We start from the raw sequence: 25,026 nt of genomic DNA, 5'->3' as shown, positions 1-25,026 counted from the left end.
TTTATTTGAGAGAGAGAGAGAGTGTGTGTGTGTGTGGACGGGAGGGACAGAGGGAGAGGGAGAGGGAGTCCTAAGCAGACTCCACACTGTGTGGAGCCTGACATGGGGCTCGATCTCACGATCCTGAGATCATGACCTGAGTCGAAACCAGGAATCTGACACTAAATGACTGCACCACCCAGGTGCCCCACCACACAGCTTTTGTGACCACAATGCTCTGAAACTTGAAGTCGACCACAAGAAAAAATTTGGAAAGACCACAAATACATGGAGGCTAAATAACATGCTACTAAAAAATGACTGGGCCAACTGGGAAATCAAGGAAGAAATAACAAAATACATGGAAACAAGTGAGAATGAAAACGTAACAGTCCAAAACCTTTGGGTTGTAGCAAAAGTGGTCCTACGAGGGAAGTATATAGCAATACAGGCCTACCTCAAGAAATGAGAAAAAGCTCAAATAAACAACATAACTTTACACCTAAAGGAGCTAAAAAAGAACAAATGAAGCCTAAAGCCTGCAGGAGGAGGGAAATAATAAATACCACAGTGGAAATGAGTGATACAGAAACTAAAACCAACCAACCAACCAACAAACCATAGAACAGATCAATGAAACCACAAGCTGGTTCTCTGACAAAATTAATAAAATTGATAAGCCTCTAGTCAGGTTTATTAAAAAAAAAAAAAAGGAAAGGACCCAAATAAATAAAATCACAAACGAGAGAGGAGAAATAACAACCAACACCACAGAAATAGAATTGTAAGAGAATATTTTGAAAAACTATATGCTAATAAATTGGACAACCTGGAAGAAATAGACAAATTTCTACAACATACAAACTACCAAAACTGAAACAGGAAGAAATAGGAAGCTTGAACAGAGTGATAATCCGCAAAGAAATTGAAGTCCAGGGCCAGATGGCTTTACAGGTGAATTCTACCAAACATTTAAAGAAGAATTAATACCTATTATTCTCAAATTATTCCAAAAAATTGGAAAGGAAGGAAAACTTCCAAATTCATTCTATTATGCCAACATTACCCAGATACCAAAACCAGATAAAGACTCCACTAAAAAAGAGAACTAGAGACCAATATCCCTGATGAACATAGATGCAAAATTTTTCAATAAAATGCTCGCAAACCAAATCCAACAATTACATTTAAAAAAGTCATTCACCATGGTCCAGTGAAATTTATTCTTGGGTTGCAAAGGTGGTTCAATATTCACAAGTCAACCAACATGATATACCACGTTAGTAAAAGGAAGGATAAGAACCATATGATCCTCTCAATAGATGCAGAAAAAGCCTTTGACAAAGTATGACATCCATTCATGATAAAAACCCTCAAAGAAGTAGGTTTAGAGGGAATGAGCCTCAACATACTAAAGGCCATAAATGAAAAACCCACAGCTAATATCATCCTCAATGGGGAAAAACTGAGAGCTTTTCCTTTATGGTCAGGAACAAAACAGGGATGTCCACTTTCACCATTATTTCACATAGTACTAGAAGTCCTAGCCTCAGCAGTCAGACAACAGAAAGAAATAAAAGACATCCAAACTGGCAAGAAAGAAGTCAAACTGTCACTATTTGCAGATGACATGATACTCGATATAGAAAACCTGAAAGACTCCACCAAAAAAATTGTTAGAACCGACAAGCTAATTCAGTAAAGTCACAGGATACCAAATCATCATACAGAAATCTGTTGCCTTTCTATACACCAATAATGAAACAGCAGAAAGAGAAGCTAAGGAATCTGTCCCATTAACAATTGCATCCAACACAGTAAGCTACCTAGGAATAAACCTTACTAAAGAGGTGAAAAACCTGTACTCTGAAAACTATAAAACACTGATGAAAGAAATTGAAGGTGACACAAAGAAATGGAAAAGCATTACATGCTCCTGGTTTGGAAGAACAAATATTGTTAAAATGTCTATACTACCCAAAGCAGGCTACACATTTAATGCAATCCCTACCAAAATACCGGCAGCATTTTTTACAGAGCTAGAAGAAACAATCCTAAGATTTGTATGGTGTTGGGGTTAACGTAGAGCATGAAATCAGCCATAATGCCTGGCTTGCTAAAATATAACACAGAGGCCGTGGAGGGCCGGGAAGGCTTCAGAGAAGGGCGTAGGCCTTTGGAACACAGAGGCCTCCCTGACCTGTCAGCTGTTGGAATGCCCAGGGGAGTTGCCTTCCCGAAGCTTTTCCAGCCCAAACCGACGCCCTGTGATCTAAGAGCTGTAGGCACTGTCCCTTAGGCTATGTTTAGTGGAACTCATAGAACACGCCCAAATTAGCGTATTGTATCTTTCCTGTAAACAGATCCTTCCTGTTTTCAGTAAGACCCCTTGTAGACATCATGTGCTTGAGAAACAGTGATAAGGATTTGTGATTATCCTGAAGGACCAATAAAAGCGGGAGCAAAAAAGAACAAAGGGTTTTTTGTCTCTGAGCGCTGAATCCGCTGAATCCTCCGCCCTTCTCCTCTATTTCACGGCAAAGTTTGGAGTAATTTGGAGTAATCTTTCATTCGTTGGTACAGGGATTGCTGGCCATTCCTGGCAGTATGGAACCACAAAAGACCCCAAATAGCCAAAGCGACCTTGAAAAAGCAAAGCAAAGCTGCAGGCTTCACAATTCCAGACAAAAGTTATATTACAAAACTGTAGTGAACAAAACAGTATGGTAATGGTACAAAAATAGACACACAGATCAATGGAACAGAATAGAAAACCCAGAAATCCAGAAATGAGCCCATGACTGTATGGTCAATTAATTTTGATAAAGCAGGAAAGACTATCCAATGGGAAAAAGACAGTCTCTTCAACAAATGGTGTTCGGAAAACTGGACCACTTCCTTACATCATACACAAAAACAAATAAAAAATGGATTAAAGACCTAAATATGAGATTTGAAACCACAAAAATCCTGGAGGAGAACACAGGCACTAACTTCTTTGACATCAGCCGTAGCAACTTTCTTCTAGATTAACATCTCCCGAGGCAAGGGAAACAAAAGCAAAAACTATTTCGACTTCATCAAAATGAAAAGCTTCTGTGCAGCAAAGGAAACGTGAATGAAACTAAAAAGCAACCTTTGGGACGGGAGAAGATAGTTGCAAATAATGTATCTGATAAAGGGTTAGTACCCAAAATATATTAAGAACTTACAAAACTCAACACTGAAAAACCAATCTAATTAAAAAATGTGCAGAAAACATGAATAGACATTTGTTCCAAAGAAGACCTACAGATGGCCAACAGACACATGAAAATATGCTGAATGTCACTGATCATCAGGGAAATACAAATCAAAACCACAGTGAAATATCATCTTACATCAGTCAGAATGGTTAAAATTAACAACACAGGACACAGCAGGTGCAGACGAGGATGTGGAGAAAAAGGAATACTTATGTACTCTTGGCAGGAATGCAAACTGGTATATGGAGATTCCTCAAAAAGTTAAAAAAAAAATCCTATGATCCAGCAGTTGCATACTAGGTATCTACCCAAAGAATACAAAAATACTAATTCACAGGGATACATGAACCCCGATGTTTACAGCAGCATTATCTACAATAGCCAAATTATGGAAAGAGCCCAAACGTCCATCGACTGATGAACTGATAAAGAAGAGGTGGTCTATAAACACAATGGAATAGTACTCAGCCATAAAGAGAATGAAATCTTGCCATTTTCAATGATGTGGATGGAACTAGAGTATTATGCTAACTGAAATAAGTCAGAAAAAGACAAATACCATATTTCATTCACATGTGGAATTTAAGAAACAAAATACATAAACAAAAGGGGAAAAGAATAAGCGAGAGAGAGGCAAACCAAGAAACAGACACTTAACTGTAGAGAACAAACTGATGGTTACCAGAGGGGAGCTGGGTTGGGGATGGATATGTATGGAAGTGTTGAATCACTATATTGTACACCTGAAACTAGTACTACACTGTGTGTTAATTGGAATTTAAAGAAAAACTTAAAAAAAAAAAACCCTAAACATGTTTATTTTTTAAAATATTATTTTTATGTGACTTTGCATATTTGAATTTGCCTAAGTTAAATGTCATCATGTTGTACATATTCCATATGGTACCAGTATGTGTGCCAAATGTTGACAATAACTAATATTAGCATGTTGAGGTTTTCTGTGCTTAAGGCAGAAGAGGCAGGCCATTGTGAACTGCCAAGGATGTCACACAGTAGGGAGGGATTAGAGGCCAGGAACATTTCACAGCTTGGACAGCTCTTACACTAGACTTCTCTGAACTTCCTTTGTGTGTCTTAGGTAAAAGAATGTGCCATGGTCTGTCAATAACTGTTGACTCATTTTACTCTGCCTGATAACTGTTCGAAGTTTGTTCTTTCTCTATAGTGAGAGAATTCATATTCCCCTGTTCTTCTGAAGGATTGTGTTTATGTAGGAGATGCAAATACTAGATACCTTGTATTTGGGAAAGAAACTCAAGTTATGAAAGGGTTGCATCTTTGAGTCTAGAATGCATGTCCACATTTTCTTAACTCTAGACAGTGTGACCTTGGACACCGAAGAAATTCTTTGAGTCTCAATTTCTTTATTTGTAAATGGGGATTAAAATACTTGCCTTGTCAGTTTCAGATTTGTTGTAGAGATTTACATAAAGTGATTTGTGGGAAAGGATTTTATGAAATAAGTGGAGTTGGTAAAATGCAATTATTTCCTAGTACAAATTTTGGAATTTTTATGATTTTAGGATACTATTTTGAACTATTGATATCTCGATGTGTGAGAAGCTTTTTTGTATTACAGAAAACAAATCTTTGGATTTTTAGAGAATAATTTCAAGGAAAAAATCCCAACCAACTGTATTAGACTGTATGAAATTAGTTAAATTTTATAAATACAAAGGAGAAGGAAAATAAATATGGAAGAAGAAATTTAAATGATACTTAAGGCTGTTAGTGTTTACTGTTAAGTGAAAATGATGACCCTCTTGGATGATGTAGAGGGAATTTGATTAAAGAATTGGTTGATACATATGACATGTCAGTTACACATGGCATAGTAAATGGATAAAGGATGAAGGGACTGCACATTGCACGTTTGGGATTTGGATAGGCTCAGATTTGGATAGCCAGGAAGATTTTGAGTGTATACGAGAATGTGTCACACTTCTCAGGAATTTTTTATTTTCAAAGATGGTCTGCTTTTTGTGTGATATATCCCTAGCACCACTTGTTTTGATGATCTATTGATCATCTAGGACATAAGATACTGTATTATCTCTCAGATACTGTGTTACCCTTAAGAAGGAACTGGAATGTTATACTAAACTCATCAATGGAATGGACTGGTACACCAATATATGCCTCACCCTTCCAGATTTGACAAGTGAAAAGGAAATAGGCTGAGTTTATTCTCTCTTAAGGTCTGGCAAATTTCCTTCTGATACAGATAATCTTCTGCTATTAAAACTAGGAAGGAGTTAAAGCACTGAAAGACAAATTTCCTTCATTTTATGTGTATGTAAGTAGTCAGGAAAAATACTTGCTTAAAGTCACATAGCTAATTTATGGAAGTCTGACTTCCAGTCTCTGCTTAGCTACTGATTTGACAGAGAAGTAAATAAAAATGAAACACAATAAATTTGGGACACCAGTTTTCTGCTTTGAGTGGACACACTGATCTGGTTAATTATGAACTTGCCAAGTTTCCATCTTACCTTCTGCTGTGAAAGAAACCAACTGGCATTTACTTAGAAATATGAACTTTCTTTGAGCAAAATAGCATTAAAGTTTATTCTCTGTTATTAAAGTTTTATTAAAGCAACAAGAACATAATTCCTAAAAGTCAGAAAGGTCAGCTACAATGCAGCTACCAAAAGAACAGTCAGGAGATTATTTTATTCTAACTTAAACTTCTTTTGGTGTTATGGGACAGGAATAGGCTACTAGATCATCTCCCAGAAAAGTTTTAATTTGAAGAAAACATTTGGTTGCTGTGGTAGTTTAAAATATTTTTTATAAGATTTTATTTATTTATTCGACAGAGATAGAGACAGCCAGAGAGAGAGGGAACACAAGCAGGGGGAGTGGGAGAGGAAGAAGCAGGCTCATAGCAGAGGAGCCTGATGTGGGGCTCGATTCCATAACGCGGGGATCACGCCCTGAGCCAAAGGCAGACGCTTAACCGCTGTGCCACCCAGGCGCCCCTAAAATATATCCACAGATTCATTGACACACTTCTCTGCAAGAGGTGGATACTAATTTTCTTCCATTGTGGGCTACATTTAGTGAGTGTCTTCTAACAAATAGAATAAAACAAAAATAATGATGAGTGACTTTGGAGACTAAGTCATAAAAAGACACTGCAACTTCCTTCCTGATCCCTCTCTTGTATTGAACTGTCTGGGTAAAGTTAGCTTCCATATTCTACAGATACTCATGTGTCTACTCATGGAGAGAAATATGTAATGAGGAGATGAAGTCTCCTGCTAATAGCCAGCAAGGAGTGGAAGCATCTGGCCAATAGCCATGTAAGTACACCATCTTGGAAGCAGATCCTTTAGCCTCAGTCAAGCCATGAGATGATAGTAGCCCCTATTGATACCCTGACTATGACAACCTGAGATACCCTATGCCAGAACCACCCAGGTAAGCCCAAGGCAATCAACCCATCCTGGTTTGCCTAGAATTGTCCTGGTTTTGGCACTGAAAATCCCATGTCCAAGGAATCCCCTGAGTCCCAGGCAAACCAGAATGGTTTGTCACCCTAATCCTTCCTGAATTCTCAACTCACAGAAACTGTGAAATAGTAACTTTAGCCATTAAATTTTGGGTTAATTCATTACACAGCAGTAGATACTAATCCTGCAAACATTGTTTATTACTGGTTGTGGTTGAAGTATCAAAATGCAGAAATAAAGATTTATCTCACTCTTTTTTAATTTAAATTTTAGTAAACACACAGTGCAATATTGGTTTCAGGAGAAGAATTCAGTGATTCATCACTTACATACAACATCCAATGCTCCTCACAAGTGCCCTCTTTAATTCCCATCCCCCATCTAGCCCATCCCCCACCCACGTCCCTCCATCAACCCTGTTTGTTCTCTATCATTAAGAGTCTCTTAGGTTTGTTTCTCTCTCTCCTTTTGTCCCCCCTTCCCATATGTTCATCTGTTTTCTTTCTTTCCACATATGGTGAGATCATATGGTATTTGTCTTTTTCTGACTGACTTATTTCCCTTAGCATAATATACTCTAGCTCTATCCGTGTTGTAGCAAATGGCAAGATTTTATTCTTTTTGATGACTAATATTCCATGGTATATATATATATATATAGACCACATCTTCTTTATCCATTCATCAGTCAATGGACATTTGGGCTCTCTTCATAATTTGGCTATTGTAGATAATACTGCAAGAAACATTGGGGTGCATGTATCCCTTCAAATCTGTATTTTTGTATCCTTTGGGTAAATACCTAGTAGTGTGATTGCTGTATCATAGGGTAGTTATATTTTTAACTTTTTGAGGAACCTCCATACTGTTGTCCACAGTGGACACACCAGTTTGCATTCCCACCAACCGTGCAGGAGGGTTCCCCTTTCTCTGCATCCTCACCTGTTGTTTCTTGTTTTGTTAATTTTAGCCCTTCTGACAGGTGTGAGGTGGTAATTGTCTCAGATACCCTTAAACACAATCTTCAACTCTAGATTCTGAATTATCTTCATTATCTAACAAACAATTTGCTGAGAAACCCAGTCATTTTACCCACTGTCTTACCCTCTAATGTCCATTTGTATGAATTTCTTTTTTTCCCCCAAATTTTATAGTTGTTTTGAAATCTGGTAGATTTTTTTTCACACTTTGAAATGGTGTTACTCAATGTATTGTTTGCAAGCTACCTGCCTTCGAATCATCTAAAGAACTAGAATCATCTAAAGATTTTGTTTAAATGCAGATACCTGGCTCCACTCCAGACCCAGTGAATCAGAATTTCTGGGTGTGGGGAGCAGGATTCTGTATGCTTATTAGACCGTGCAGGTGGTTCATAGACACCACTTTAAGAGAAATGATAAAAAAAAATATCCTATTAACCACTGCCTTTTCAGCTGATAGAAATAATACTTTGACTGCAATATGTTATGAACGAGCTATTATTGATAACAAGATTACAATTACTCTTGGTTTCAATCTTCTTAATTTCACTGGGGGAAGGAGAGGAATGTGTACTGACAGAGCAGATGGATGAGTTCAATGATTGCTTTCAGGAGACGGTTTAATAGGTCAGCAAACACGCTGTAGACTCATTTTGGGAAGTGCCTGGGCTTATCTGGTGATGGGAGCAGAGGAAAACAATCAGAACTCCCCTGGCTGAGAAGCCCCTGTACATATTTTCCCCTTGTGAAGTTCCACAGATGTCAGAAGGCCCAACTAATCTGTTACAAATCCAAACCATGATAGCTGGAGTCAGGCTGTTTTTGAAAGGAGATGAGCCAACAGAAGACAAATTGAGGAGGCGCGGAAGAGCCAAAATGAGGAAAGCGATCGTAGTTCCAGCATAATGACAAATATGAATAATGAACACGCCTCCTCTCGAGTGTACACATCTTTGCTAATGAAACACTCTACAGATTGTACAGATAACATGTCCATCATGAAGGGGGAGGATATACCAAAGTGAAATAATGAGGGAAAGCAGCTCTTCCTAGGAAGGATGTAATACAGCCGAAGCAACAGGTAGAAGCTAATGGAAGACAGGGGAAAGGGAGCCGATGAGAGGGGTTTTGTGCGAATACAAGAGAAGAGCAGCAGGTCAAGGAGCTAGAACAGAGCAGGAAGGAAATGAATCTCAAACAGCATATTTCTTTCTTTTTGATGCACACATTTATTTCCCATAGAGTTGATTACCTTCGATTTGGTTAAATGTGACTCAGCTTAGTTCAACATTAGTAAAGTCAATACACTCCCCTTAGGCACTGAGGTTATCCAGAATGAGTCAGACAAGAGTCATATCCTAAAAGAGCTTACAATGGAAAGGGCGGGGGGGGGGGGCGGAGAATAAGCAGGCATATAAACAGCTAGTATGATAATTATACCAGTCTCTATGAGGGGATATGCCGCATGCCCTGCTTTGTATCCTGAAGTGTTCCTATGTCTTTCTAGGTGTATAAAGGATAAAACAATCTATGAGGCTTCTCCAATTCATCTGCAACAGTCGGACAATTTTGTTGCATTGATGTCTCAGATTTTCCAAGTTGCTGGTTTTTATTTTTCCAGAGGGAAACTATCAGAGGAATTTGTCTAGTGAAAACCATCTAGAGAAAATATTTCTTTGTGACACTTGGTATTTAAGTTACAGCAGATACGTAGAAGCATATAGATTTCTCTAATCCTCATAATAATTATATGGAGTAGCTATTATTATCCACATTTGAGAGATGATGAAGACAGATGGAGAGTCTGAACCCAGTATGTTGCCCTAGGTCATGCAGCGAGGAAGGGGTAAAGCTGCAATCGTAGTAGTTCGTGTCTTTCTAATGTCGTTAGCGTGCTCTCTTAAATTCCTTACGATGCCTTTTAAGATAGCATGAAAGGAGAATGAAATAAGCGCGAAGTGAATGTGCAAATAAACTAGAAGCATCCAAATGAGGTGATTTTTTTTTTTCTGACATGAGATTAGATAATTAAAGACACAGTGGCAAGTGAATTGGGTCTTGAAGGATGAGAAGGATTTTCATAAAGACTTGAGAATTGAGGGACCAGTAGGAGCAAAGATATCAAGACACACAGGTGAAGGGTGCATTTTGAAATTGATTAGAACATAGATCATATGGCATTATGGAGAGAGGGGCAAGGCTAGAATGATAATTTGCGACTGATTATTTAAAAACCTATGATAAACCTGGAATTTTGTCTTGGAGGTAGTGAGAAAGCCATATAGGTTTTGAGGAGGAAAATGAACTAACCTGATGTCTATGTTTGATGGAGGAAGGGTGGGACATGATGGGCCATGGAGACAAGTGTTTGTGAGGCTATAACTGGAAAGCTATGGAATTGGTTTAGACTAAAACAAAAACAACCAACCAAAAAAAAAAAAAAAAAAAAAGAAAAGAAAAAAGAAAAAAACCAACAAAACCCAAACAAACCAAAAACCTCCCAAACCCAAGAATACAGTTAAGAGCAGAGTGTTGCAAAAAACGGGAACTTTCAGGATTTAAGTAACTGCACACACTGGATGAGGAAGAGCAAGCTGCTGAAGAGAACCCCGAATTTGCACATGTGGTCAGGATATAACGACATTAATTAAACAAGACAGAGAATCTCAGCGGAGAAGCAGTTTACAGGAGGGGGAGGATGAAGCGTTCAGCTTTACTAAGATAGTTTTAAATGTGTGGAAAATGGCTGGAAATTTGTTCTAGAGCTCAAGAGAGAGATTAAGGCGTGTGATATGGATGTGAGCATTTATATTCATTGGGTGATTTGGGAGATGATCTCCATTTCATCTACAGGAAACTGGAGGAAAAAACAGGAATATGTACTTCCCAATGATTGTATAGCGTATCAGTTAAAAAAAATTAATCTCCACCAACATTTAATGAGGAAAAGGCGCAGTCTGTGGCCATTGCAGGACTTCAGTTTAAGGAAGAGACAAGAAGTCATTCACATTCTATAAATGTTCTGCAAATTCCTATGACTATCCCATGGAATTAGAGACTGTTAACTCCTGAGGAACCATAGTAAACATGCAATGTCATGCAAGATGGGAACATGAGAGTCCTGTGAGCCAAGGTGACGATTTTTAGTCTCTAGTCAGACTTGAAACAAACCTCAGCTTAGGACGCTATAAGCACTTGCATAGATCAGTATTCATACCCTAGAGTTTTTGCCGATTCTCATCATTGCTTCATCCTTCAGTTTGAAGACCAACTTTGCCAAATATATTGTTTCGTGCTCCACCTAAAGCCTTTTTGGAATCTTGACATTATTCTTTCTACAACTTCTTAAGAGATTTGTGAGCAGAAACAGCATGTATCCCAACTGGGAGATAGGTTTTTTTCTCTCCAATATTAAAAGGAAGAGATATTTGCTGCTGTCACTTTGAAAACTAATGATCTTTTATGGCACATGTGTGGCATATTTTCACATTATTTTAGAAACACTGGGAGTATTATTTTAGCGAGGGTGAGATAATGCTGAGGATAATTATTATAATTATTTAAATCATTTCCAGGAGAGTTTAAATGGGTTTATGTTATTTCGTAGTGAAACTTACAGTTCTTGCAAGTTTTTTGCAGTCTGAGTTATAGATTTTAGTTTCTGAAGTTTAGGCATAGGAAAGTGATATGAGAATGCCCTGTAGGTATTCTATGTATGATTGAACATATTTTTCCAAGGTCAGGCAAGTGTTTTAGTTTTATGTACTGGGAGGTAGAATTTTCTTTAAGATTATTTATTTATTTGAGAGAGAGAGAAAGAGCGAGCACAAGCTGGGGGGAGAGGCAGAGGGAGAGGGAGAAGCAGACTCCCCGCTGAGCAAGGAGCCTGACATGGGATTCGATCCCAGGACCCTCGGATCATGATCTGAGCCAGAGGCAGATGCTTAACTGACAGAGTGACCCAGGCGCCCCAGTAGAATGTTTTTTTTTTTTTTGGCAACCTAACCCCCACAAGCGATTAGTTGATGGTAAGTCAAAACCCTGTTTTGTTCATGAGGCAGCTAATGTTTCACTAGGTTCTAATAGTGTGCCTGTATGATAGGAAAGGACACTCAGGATCTTATGGCCACTTCTATTCTTCCAGTTTTTTTTTTTTTTTTAAAGTAATCTCTAACCTAATGTGGGGTTCGAACTTACATTCCTGAGATCAAGAGTTGCACGGTCTACTGACTGTGCCAGCCAGGCACCCTTGGCGACTTCTATTCTTGAATCAGTGATTCTAATTAGATTATTCATTTTAAGAGTCTCATCTTACATTATATGACATATTAGTAATCAATAATACCCAGTATTTGAAATACTATTTTCTATATGGATGCTATTAAGGCATCTTGAAAATGTAAGCTATTCTTTCATGGGAATAATGAAATGATGAGCTGTCAAAGGAGGCAAGATAGTGAGATTTGTCAAATTTGGGCTTTTGTATCAGAAAGATCTGTTTTGAGTCCAGCTTTGCCATTTACTAACCGGTCAAGTTAGTCAAAATTTTTGATCTGTAGAAATTCTCAATTCCTATAATAACATAATTATAGCCCAGGGTTGTAAGAATTAAATGAGAGAATGTCTCTAAAGTGTTAACTTGAAAGGTTAGGTTATTTGGTATTTATGTATCTTGACCATTCATTCGCTACAGAAACTGTTAAGGATCTTTGTTCAGGAAAGTAGTTGAGAGGCGGAGATATTCATGCATGACTCTGTGTGTGTGCAGGATATAAGTAAGTTGGGGTTGGGGGTAAGCAGAGTGGTGGGACAGGGCAAGGAGACTTCATTAGCGTCTACGGACTTCAGAAAATATGGTACTTACCATAGAGAGAACACATGGAAAGAGGAAGCCGAGAGGCTTACTTAAAAGCAGTTTTGGGGGTGAGGGTGGAGTTTCCTAAATGGACACATGTGCAACTTCAATCATTTGGGGAAAGGGGCTGGAAAACAAAATGTTTTTAGTAAGTTACTACCATGTGTGACTTGTTATATATATTGTGTTTTTGCAGCCCTGTAATATAATTATCATTACTTCAGCATTGGAGACAAATTTCCTAAAACTTGGAAAATATAATTTTCCCAAGGCTACATATCTAGAATGTTCCAAAGCCATAATTTCATCTCTCAACTGTAATTGTGAAGTCCATGAAATTTTCATTCTGTAGTATTGCCTCCCTCACCTGCTTGTATGCTTTGGGCATAGGACTGAAAGAAATGAATCAAGGGAGGTAATAAAATGGGTAACTTGGCCAGGAGAACCTACTGGAAGGGCCAAGGTGGTTTCTCTAATATATGCAAAGAGATCCCAATCCCAGCCCTTCCTTTCTAAGGTGCCAAGACATCGTACCTCTGTAAAGGCCACAGTAATAACTCACAAAAGTGCAACAAACGATACTGCCCAAGGCCGGAACGGGAGTAATCAGGACACTATATGCAGACTGAAGGCCAGACTCAGGTTTTAGGAGGGAAAAAAGTCCTCTGAATCTTGAAGGGCTGAAAACACAAATATACTCCAGATAAGACAGTCTGTGGCCAGACCAATTGTGAATGGTCTGAATTCAATTCTGTAATTCTGAATTCTATCCTTCAAACCTGGTAACTAAGAAAGCTTTCCTGTGTTTGTGGAGCTATCCATTTCCCAAATCCTTTGGGGCATCATTATGGGGTTTTTTTGTTTGTTTTTTTGCCAGGGGTTTCTAAGCAAAAGTATCTGGTCAGATGTACAAGTAGCTTGCGGGTCTGTCAAAAGGTAAAGAAATAGTCTGACCAAGCTTCAACCCGCATAATAGGACATCACAAACACACAACTTCATAGGTCCCCTAGGGCCTGGTGTGATGGCAGACCTGAGACTGGCCTTTTGGTCCAAGGAGATCACTCAGCTGGGAGAACAGGGGAAAATCAGAGATCACTCTACACGTGGCTCCTCCCTTCCCTAACCATCTTATTACAGATTTCATTCATTTATTGATTTAACAAATATTTATGAAGCATTGTCTGTGTCCCAGAAACTATTCTAGATGCTGAGAAAATATCAGTGAACATTTCCAGAGATGTCTCTGTCCTCATGGCACTCGCGTTTTTGTGGCTGGGTCGGCAGGGGATAGACAATAAGCATGTAATAAAATTTAGTATAAGTAACATAATTTTGTAAGAAAAGATGTGACATAATTTTAGTTAGTGATGAATACTTTGAAGAAAAATAGAGAAGAGTAGGGAAGGAGTCTGAGGGCAACTGAAGAAATGTAAGCGTTTGAGTGAAGGTCAAGGTTAAGCAAGGGCGGTTAGGGAAGATTTCTTTGAGGATGTGGTGGATGCTGTTTCAGCCAATATTCTGGTGGAGGGGAAGGAAGGAAAGGCAGAAGGGAGGGAGCAAGATGGCTTCTGGAGGACAGGAGAGTGACAATTCCAGGGTCCTGTCATTGCACAGGGGAGGCAGAGAGAAGGCGCAATGATTTACAACAGAAACGTGGAGAAGAGCTTGGATTCGCAACTATGTGCGCAGGTGTTTTGATCTCAGTATTTTCTTCCAACTCATAACAAATACAGTCTGACCCAATACATTTAGTGGCATATTGCTTTCATTGAATATCTCCTTTCCCTGACTCTTCCTTCATTTCCTCCCAGAAGGATGTGTTGTTGGAGAAGAAGTTAATTTAACTAGAAAAGCTGAAACTGGCAATGTGGAACCTTGATTCTCTTGCAAATGCAGCCCTGATTATAATGAAATCTACCTATGACAGGTCTAATATGTCTCTCTTTACTGGTAAATTATCATTCATCCTGAAAGGTGTGAGGACTTAATCCTTTGCATTTAAGGAGCTCAGAGACTGAACACTGCAATTATAAACCCATTTCTTTCTCTCTCTCACTTTTCTCTTTTTTTTTTTTTCTTATTTTTGAAAGGTTCCACAAAGTGCTTACAGTGTGGCTGTGGGCTCAACTCTGGGGGCTGAGGCGTAACCTACTTACAGTTTTCTCCCTGGTTCTCCGGATGTTGCTAATGTTTTAGGCAGAGCTTCGCTTGCCTAGTACCTCAATAAAGTGAAACAAAATGATTTTCCCTTGTACTATTTTCACAAGTACAAATAGTTTCGGAGGCAGCACAAAATAATGGCAAGAGTGACGTTGGAATCAGACCAATTTCTATAGCTCCATCTCTTAGAAGCTGCTCGTGCTTGAACGAGCCAATTTACGTCCCTGAGTCTGAGCTTCCTCTTGTACAAAACAGAGCTAATAAGAGCTACCTTGCCTGGGTAAGTAGAGGAAGATGTGAAATGGGATACCTGGATGTGAGGCCCTAGATACTGCTGAGTCATTCAGCCTGGTATTCACTTAGCCTTAAAATTTAACATCAAATACCACAACGGTAGATACAGGTCATTAACCTCCGTCAAAACTGATAGAATGGAGGAGTGAACCCTAATGAAATATATGGACTTTGGGTGATAATGATGTGTCAGTGTAGGTTATCCGTTGTAACAAGTGGACCACTGTGGTCCTGGGTGTCCAGTGTGGGGGAGGTCCTGGGTGTGGGGAGACGTATATGGGGACTCTGTATTCTCCGCTCAATTTTTCTGTGAGCCTGACTGCTCTAAAAATAAATTCTATTAACTAAAAAATAACATTAATAAATATTAGTTGGACCATGCATCCATCTTGCATTCGATAGCCTACTATCCTTACAGATATCTAGCAGGATTTGGAAAATTCTTGTTTCACTTAACGCTCTTTGGGCTTTAACCTTTGGTTTTATTGCATTGCCAATTTCAGCTCTGCTTTCTCCACCTGCCTGCTCCGTTCCTTGTTAAACCGCACTGACCAGTACTCACACTGAACAGGAGAATGCATTAACAGTTTGGGAATAATGAGGGGGAAAGCACAGCCAACCAAAAATGTTAAAAGTCCCTAGGTGATCCTTGCTATTGGGGCAGTTCACTGTTCTCTCCACATAAAGCTTTATTCTCTTGTCATGATTTACTGACCCTTACACCTGCCACTCTGTCCCTCCCCCTCTTTTTTTAGTCTCTCTGGAGAAACTAAAAATATCTTACTTTCTTATGCCTAACAGTTTTCTTTTTTAAGTTCTGTTAAAGAATATATATATTTAAAAAGGTAAAATCATGACTGCATAAATGGATAAAAATTAACATGTGACAGATATTTCATTTAACTCATTTAATGAAAGGAAATTTCAAAGAAAAATTCAAAGAAACTCATATATGCAGAGACAAAATTGATCGATATTCACAGGGCAATAAGAAACTATCTCTTTTGGGCAGAGTGCACATGTCTATGGACACGACTCATTTGCATTTCCATCAATATTCTATAATTTACAGTTTTAAAAGTACTCAAAGACAATAAAAGGAGGAGATAACCTGCCAGGGGATGCTAGACAGACTTCCTGATTTTATTTATTATTTATTTTTTTCCTATTTCAAAGTCTTTCACAGTTTTTCCTGACAGCTCACTCCTGGCTTATCTAGACCATGCACAAATGGACTATTTTCATAGAATCTAAATTGCCCATCAATTACACAGTTTAGCTAAACAAAGAACTGTTCTTTCTTTCCAGAGAAATGCTGCTGCCTCTTTGTTTCTCTTTCTCTACTATGTAAATAAAATAGGTGGTACATTGCACACGTTCAGGAAATGTTACTTTCCCCTTTGCCCTTCCTGACTTGTTCCCAGCTCAGGCCCTCTTGTCTGTTACGTGCTTTGCAGTGTTTCCCTGCACTGGGAACATTCTTCTCTTTCTCTTCCAATCCATGCCTTCGTACTGTTTCTATTCTACTGAAAGGTTAAGAGTGTTAGGTGTCATAAGACATACAGGTGTCTGATGAAATTATGTGTGTGACTGCTTTCAGTGTCTCTGAGTGACGCTCATAGACTCTGCCACAGAGCCATGAATGGACTGTGTGCATAGCTGAACCCACGCAAGGAAGTGAACTAGAGCATGATAAGGTAAAATTGTGGCATTAGGTGTGTTTATCTTTTGATCATCCCTAGATCTCCTTTTAGGCATGAGTTAGTGGCACAGAATCTGAAAGGAAGCAGATGAGATAGGACTGGAGGTCCTTTGAAATCTTTCTAATTATAGGTTTCACTAAGATGACAGAAATTCCTTTTGTTCAGTTTGGGAGGTAAAAGCAGGGGGAAGTTATTTAATCGTCTTTTATAAAATAGAAAAAGAATCTTATTGTCTCTTAACCCATTTGTCAGTATTATAATCAGTCATGTATTTCTTAAGGTGGGTTCTAGGGTCTAACCTCAGCTGAATCACCCATGGATCCATGGGCTTGTTAAAAATAGGTTTCTAAACTACTGGGGTTTTTTGTTTTTTGTTTTGTTTTGTTTTTCATCACTCACTGTATCAGAATACCTGGGAGTAATTGTCTAGAATCTGAAATTTACTAAAGATCTTAGGTGATTCTTATGCCTACTGAAGTATGGAAACTAGGGTTATGGAAAATATATTATTTTTATATATGATGGGGAACTCCCACTACTATGGCTAGCAGCAGTGAAATCCAGTGGAGAGAGCAATGCTGAAACTTTCAGAAGACCTAGCGTCTGACCCTGTTCATGACCTGGCAGGTCACCTGCATAAGTTAAACCTCACTGACTGCCAAGTTTCAGAGAAAGATCAGGAATAGTCTTCAGAGAAAGAAGAGAAATAATCTCTATTTCTCCTCCAGTCGTAAAGTTGGGTTTATTCTTGTCCTAAGTAAGCATGAAGATAACCTTGTTCTTCTGATAACAATACATTGAAAGAGTACTGTGTATTTTCTTTGGGCCTCATGAACATTAATCCAACTGCCTGATAGCAGATTTCTACAGAGCCAGGCATCGTGTGGGTTCACTAATATCATTTCATGAACCATTAGTTATCTTGGTTCTATTCATGTGATTGATTTTTTTGGTGTGTGTTTGTTATCTTTTGTGCAGGTATATGCAGCACTCTTTTCTCTTAAAGGGATTGAAGAGACACACTACTGAACTTCCTCCCCTGGGGGTAGAGTGTACCTGAAACCTAAGAAAGAATTAAATAAGAATACAGGCACTTCACATTATGGGAATAAGAGCCCCGTTGTTCTTTCAGAAATAGACTGAATGGCAGTGTGGACCCCCCTTTCTACTAGAATCCAATTAATTTGTTTAGACTAATTTTTCTTCCCTTATTAACTGTCCTCTGTGCTTAATGGGACCAAATACGAGATGGAAAGATAAAGTATTCAGGCATCTCTATAGGACTAATTTTAGCATCAAGGATAGTTGGGGGGGGCTGGGAGCCAGGTGCATTTCAGTCTTAATGAGGTGGCACCTCCTTGATGCTTTTGACCTTGTCCATTGTAGGTGGGAATTTGTAGAAACCATTTAGACAGCTTAAAGCACAGTTGACAGAACTGTCTGCACCGTTCATCCTTATCCATTTTAGCACCACAAGAGCAGGCCAAGTGCTATTTTCTGTAAATAGAAAGTAACATACATTTATCCAGTCATGGAACAGACGTAAACGTGAGTTGACACTTCCTCCTGGCTCTCTTGCCCGACCTGAAATCTGCATTAACAAAGAAATCCCAAGTGGTCCTTATTTTGCTTAGAATCACACCAATTGACAAGTTTCTTAGAGCACCACCAAACCTGTGGCCAATACAGGACAGTAACAACTGTAAAGTAAAGCTCATTAAAAGACGCTCTGTGTCCAGGGTGGCTTCCTCTCTGGCCACCTCCACCAGAACCACCTGCTGGCCTGCACCTCATCCCAGATCTAAAGAATCACGAACACAGAGGCTGTCATTCCTCTGTGTGAGCCCATTTATTGACTTTTGTGACATACAGTAAAGATTATTTTTGAAGTGTTCCATGAGAGGAGAGATGATAGATACCTTTGATCTTTGCTGATACTTGATCAGTCCTCTCGAATGCTCTTGAGACACATTTTAACTAAGATGATTGCAGTTTACAACAGACCTATGCTATCTGTCTATCATAGTTATTCTATTTAACTTCTCCCTAATCTATACCCCCATACCTCTCATACCTTTTCAATGAGAACATCGTTGTAATAACTCAGAAACTGTAAAAACAAACAAATGAAACTTTTCTCCATTGCCATTCTTTTCCTCTTATGAAGAAATTGCCTTGAAAGAGAAAAGTAGATAATTGGTACAACCACTTCAACAGAAAAGCTCTTCAAGAGCTCAGGCTGTGTGTGTGATAAGTTCTCTTGAGATGAACACGAGATAGGTTGAATAATGTTATGGTTTCATGGCTGTTGGGCTTAGTAGTAAGTCACTGATACAACAGTGATGTTAAAGACTTGTTAGCTTTGCTCAAAACATTCCATTAATGTCTACATTTCCCAAGGAAGAAAAAAAAATCTTTCCTTTGGTTATAAATAGAAAATGTTAGAATGGGAAGACAGGTGACTAGTGACAGAGTCAGGACTGGAGTCCGGGAATGCCATACCCTATTTTTGGCTCTTCCGTATAGTCCAGCTTCAACAATTCTTAAGGTATCAAGAGGCCACTACTTGTAAAATGCTCATACTGTTGGAATAAATGTGTACACTGTTTACTTGAGCGGGAACACGAATCACATTCTTTCATTTACTTATGTATCTTTTGGAAGCTCTAAATTCACTTCCTCAGTGCTATGAGTTTTTGGACCAGAGTTTTTGGACAACCATCCTTCCTCCATTCATTTCTCTGTTTACTGATATTCCACTATTTGCTCCTCACAATTTCTTCCCACCCACACATACCCACTCATATCCCCAAAGCCTAAGAAGTGCATGGGTGTGTAAAGAAGGACACAGAGGTGCACTGATAAAGGAGATCATATTATTGCTAGCACCAGTGATCACATACTGTTGTCAAAGACAGTGAGGTCAGAATCAGAAGGACTGAGCTGTATTTTCTTGGTTTTATTGGCTGTGTGACCACTGACATTGTAAATACCTTGAGTTCAGTATCTTTATCTGAAAAAATATAGCAGTACCTATCCTGGTCAATATAGAGGATGGATAAAAATCTCAATTATGTTAATATGCTTGCAAATGCAACTATCGATTATTTTAGGAAAGAGTTAATATGAAAAATAAAACAAGGAATTTTTTTGTCTCATGAAAGCAGCAATTTGAACACAATTCATATTGTTTACATATTGACTAAAGGTTTATAAACCCATGCAAAAAGAAGACTTTTTTATTTCCCCCTGAGAAAATAGCAGTCTTCACAATGTGCCTTTCCCATGACTTGTTCCTTCCTAACCTAAATCAGATCATAAAAACGTTGGGGACCCGAGGATCAATCAAAGTGGAGTGATCACTGAAACTCAATAGTCTGTCTCCACAGACCAGCAAGAGTGGACGTGTGAAGCCAGGACAGACTGTACAACTCTAACTCCTGGCCATTCGGTCATGGTGGTCAGCAGGACTGCAAAGAATTGTCTGCTTCTTAAGGCTACAGTGAGCACGCTGAGAGGAACACAGGTTGGGATACTTTGCAGGTGTTGGAGGACTAGAAAACTGAGCCAAGAATAATGGTGTGTGCCAATTGCACACAATACATCAGATAAAAATGAGTGTGGTGGTCTTCCCCAGGGACTGTCCTTCCCTGAAACGATGTAATACAAGGCATGGAAGTGCAAGGGCAAACAGAGACAGATAAAAAGGAAAAGAGTGATGGTAACTGCAACAATAGCAGTAGCAAGTAAAACATCAAGTCTTAAATACTGCCTTGTAGACTTAAATGTGGTGAGAGCCCATGATGACCTTTTGGATAGAGTTTGAGAAATATAAGACCTCTACAAAAATGAAAAGTAGGTGAGGATAATTATGCAATCATATATATGCGTGCACACCACCTGGGACTATAAGCAAAGCTAGGATGTGGCAGTCCCTCAGAGCGAAGATTGGGAATTATAGCAGAATCAGATACAAATCTATGTTCTATGTAACTCTAATAAGGTAACACACTCCCCTTTTACTCCTTTTTAATTAAATTGTTTTCATTGTCTCAATATTAAAAATTTTTGAGTATTGCTAGAAGAGAAATGACAACCTGAATGGCTCCAAGTAAGCCATAGACAAGATTTTAGTGTCTAAGGGTAATAACCTTGGAAGAGTCTGCAAAACCTATTGTTGAGACATCGAAAATCCAGCTGCGACCAGAATAGGAACCACCTCAGGTGTGAGTGTGCCAGAAAAGGGTCACAAAAAAGCATGTTGGAAAACCTAAGATGGGACAAAAACACAAGGTTTTGTTGCTAAAAAGAACTCCTTACCATAAACACAGCAAGCATCTCCGGAGCTGGGTCAGTAAGCTGCCAGTTACTGGGGCGCTTGGATGGCACAGTCAGTTAAGCGTTATACTCTTGATTTCAGCTCAGGTCCTGATCTCAGGGTCATGAGATGGATCCCCGCCTCAGGCTCTGCAGTCAGCACAGAGTCTGTTTGTGATTCTCTCTTCCTCTCCCTTTGCCCCTCCCACTTGCTTTCTCTAAAATAAATAAATAAATCTTTAAAAAAAAAAAGCTGTCATTGCTTCTCATGCACCCACCCACTATGCTTCTTCTCTTATTGGGGCCCTCCTGAAATAAAGGGGGTTAAATTTGTTCAGAAGTATAAAGGAGTGAACATATAATGAGGATTATTATTATAGCTATCATCTAAAATAATTGTTGCCTACTAACTCTTCCTTACCAACATAATCTTTTTTGTTGCTTTACCAGTTTGTTCTTTCCTCACCTGTGTTCAGCCTCTTCATCCAACAACAGCCACCACTCTCCCCACATGTGCCAAGTGCTGTGCTGACAGAGCCCTGGTTGTGAGCAAATAGAGAAATTCCCTGTACCTCATAAAACTGATTGCACAGTGAGGCAGGAGAAATTACGTGCATAAAATTAGGTGGTCGTGGTGAAGGCTACATGTATCATTATGAGCTGTGATATGTGTGAAAATGTGCAGGGCCCATGAGAGGATGGAAGTGGGAGATCTTGTGTAGGTTGTGGGGCTCAGGGAATGCCTCTTGGATGAAGTGCCATTTAATCTGAGACCCAAAAGATGGGTGGAAATGGGATAATATAAGTGTGGGAACAAGGGTATTTCAAGCACAGAGAACAATATGTACAAAGACACAGGGGCGAGACAGACTTGACACGTTTGAAAAACCAAGAGAAAGCCAATGGGACCAAAGTCTTGTCTATAAGGGGGTGGTATGGTCAGAGGAGAGGCTGGAAAGCTGGGGTTGCTCGTGGGGCAGCAGGACCATGTTCAGCACTTGGATTTTATCTCCTGTGGGATTCCCAAGTCCCTTGATGTTCATTTTTCTCTCCATGTCATCGCTTATCTACTCCCCGTTCTCTTTGTAATCATTTCTGAATTCCTCAAGACCAGATTTTCCAAACAGTCCAATCTTCTGTTCACTGCCAGTTTCCACTCATTTCTCCGTAGTGTTTCATCCAAAGGTAGCCATGGCTGAAAGAACACCATAATGATAATAATTTAAAAATGACACCAAAGTAGCAACTAGAGCCAGTGCTGCACAGAAAATGGCATGTGTGTTCAGCAAGGAGAACTAGGTGATGGGTTGGTGAGCCCGTATGCAGGAGCTGGAGGCTGCCGTCCGGGAGCGCTGGGAAGCAAAGTCAGCCTCAGTACTTTCCAAGTGCTCACAGGCAAGATGGACTAGCAAGAGACAGAGGGACACACATTTTACTTCTCCTAGCAATAATATAGGTTGTCCCCAACTCATCACTCACACAGTAGTCTGTCATGCAAGCGTGAGACAGAGAATTCTAAAGTGCAATGTGTCTCTGGTGGCACTTGGCATGTGTAGGGTTGTGCTTCCCTGGCCAGCACCCTTTGATTCTGTTTATCTGAGTTTGGGACCCCTGCCCAGTATCTCAAGAGACTTCTGTGGAAGCCTCCATCAACTCCATCTCTTGGAGGAAGGAGGATTATTTTTTCTGGTGAGTTGCTCTTAATCTTTTAAATTCTCTCCCTTCCCCAACACCTTCCCCAGTCACCCCCTCCCATACTAAGATAGAGTCCTGTGGGAGAAAGGGGTGGTGGGGGGAGAGAAGGTGGAGAGGTGTCGACAGAAGAGCTAGGAAGGGGAGAAAAACCCCAAGTTTTTCCTTAAGGAAATTTTCAGTGGAGACTTCTAGGTTTTAAATCTATGCCCTTAAAAATATCCATTCTGAAAAAAATAATCTGATCTCCATTACTACTAATTTTGAAAGTTTGGAAAATGGTTAAATAATGAAGTACTCAAAATTCAGATTATAGGGATGCAAAAGCAGTCCTAAGGTGTTTAAATGCATTTTACTCTTGAAAAAATTTGCCTGAAAACAATAATCTGCTAATTATTAATATCATTTTGTTAGTATCACTTTTTTCCCTTAGGAAAATATAACCGTGGCAGTCTCAGCAATTTCTATAGTTTTTTATGGAGACTGTATCTGAACTAATTTTCTTTCTTTTGCCTGTCATTTGGTTATTTATATCTAAGGTGGGAATAATAGTTGTAGATCCCATAGGGCACTGAACAGTCGAAATTATCCTCTACATTTAAATATGTGAGTTTAAATACAGCTCCAGGTGAGACCCCTGGGGGTTTTGCAGCTAGGAGAATGTGCAGCCACCACTCGTATTCCTTTTTTGCATATTCCACATTACTCTCTTCCAGATAGAACATGGGCTTCCCTAGAGAAACTCTCATGGGAATAAAAGGAGAACTAATAAAAATAACGCTTAGTAATATTATTTTTTGGCAGTACTTTTCTCTCAACTCACAGGTCCACACCAAAAACTAATGGCAAGCAGCAGGAGTCAGTCCCTGTGTAAGGAGAAATTAGCTGCTAACCAGAATCCCTGGGAAGCAATCTTGCTGGGCTACAAATGTGCAGAATTGGTCTGGTTAAATGGTCATTCTATGTCTCATTTTTTAAAAACTTTTTTTTTTTTTTTAAATCAGGGGTAATAGCATTGGCTTGTCACTTTCACAGTGAGTGGTTAAGCACAGGAGCAGAACACTGATGAGAAATACAGAGTGAGTGAGCATGTGGTCGGGTCTAGGGAATGGTTTTTGAGCTTACTTTGGAAAATAAGATTGTCATAAATTCTAGATGCTGAAAGAATTGAGAAGGCATGTAGCTTTCAGTTCTCTCATCTGCTTGTCTTGCTTTCCCTTTCACCTCCCCTCTCCCCGCCCCCCCCCCCCCCCCACTTCTCCCTTGACAGAAGCGATCGTGGGGATGGGAAGTTCTACTTCACAAAATTTTGGCCTGGGAAAGAGTTACTCTTCTTCTCTGAAGTTTCCTGTCTTTTGGACATGCTTCTAGAGACTTGGATTTATAAGATCACCATGTCTGTTCACAAAGCTAATACTCTCAAAGATTTATTCCTTAAAATAGATGACTATATTCCAAAGAATCCAAAATAGATATTTTCTAGGAATTAAAAAAAATATGGGATAATCATACCAGACATTTCATCTGGAAATTCTCCAGCAGACATGTGAAGGATGTTTGTGAAGAGGTGGAGCTGGGTGGCACAGGAAACCCATTTAGGAAGTCTTGTAAAAATGTGAGTAATTACAAATAAGATAGTGGCAGTTAAATGGGAAGTAGGAAACTGATTGAAGGGATATTCAAGAGGAGAACAATCAGGGTTTATTGACTGTCTGGATATAGAAAATAAAGGAAAGGAAAGTGTTAGTGATGCTTGATTGCTTAGTTAAGTGGGTCCCATCAGCCAGAAAAGATGTACCAGTCAGAGAAGTTAGGGTCATGATGTGTTAACAAATAGCTCTAAATCACAGAGGCTGAAAACAGCAATGTCTATTTCTTGCTCAGGCAGTTTGGTACTGGGATTTGTGCCTCCTTAGTCACTCGGACCGAGATCGAGTGACGTTGCTATGGTGCCACTCTTTCAACATTTCCCTCCATGTACTAAATTAGAGGAACAGAACATGGAGAATAATGCAGCAAACTCTTCAATCTGTTTGTATGGAAGAGACAGACACACATTCATCTGCTCATATCTCTGTAGCATGGCCATACTTTTCATTAGTGGGCAGGGAAATGTGACCTTCCATGTACATGGAACAGCAAGAACACGTGATACTGGTGACTACGAGTGTTGCCTACCACCATAGGAAGAACAGGAGAAGCGGAGACGTGGGATGGTGACCACAGTGACCCGTGAGCTCTTAGAGGCTGGTGGGCAGAGTGTGGGGCAGCATGCAAAGGTGAGAAGTACCTGGCACATGGTGAACTGGGGGTTCACTTGAGTC

Source organism: Ursus americanus, chromosome 27 (genome assembly GCF_024610735.1).
Source record: "Ursus americanus isolate L20-20 chromosome 27, mUrsAme1.1.p, whole genome shotgun sequence".
Lineage (NCBI taxonomy): Eukaryota > Metazoa > Chordata > Mammalia > Carnivora > Ursidae > Ursus > Ursus americanus.
The sequence above is the reverse complement of the archived record's forward strand: the minus strand, read 5'-3'. Positions refer to the sequence as shown.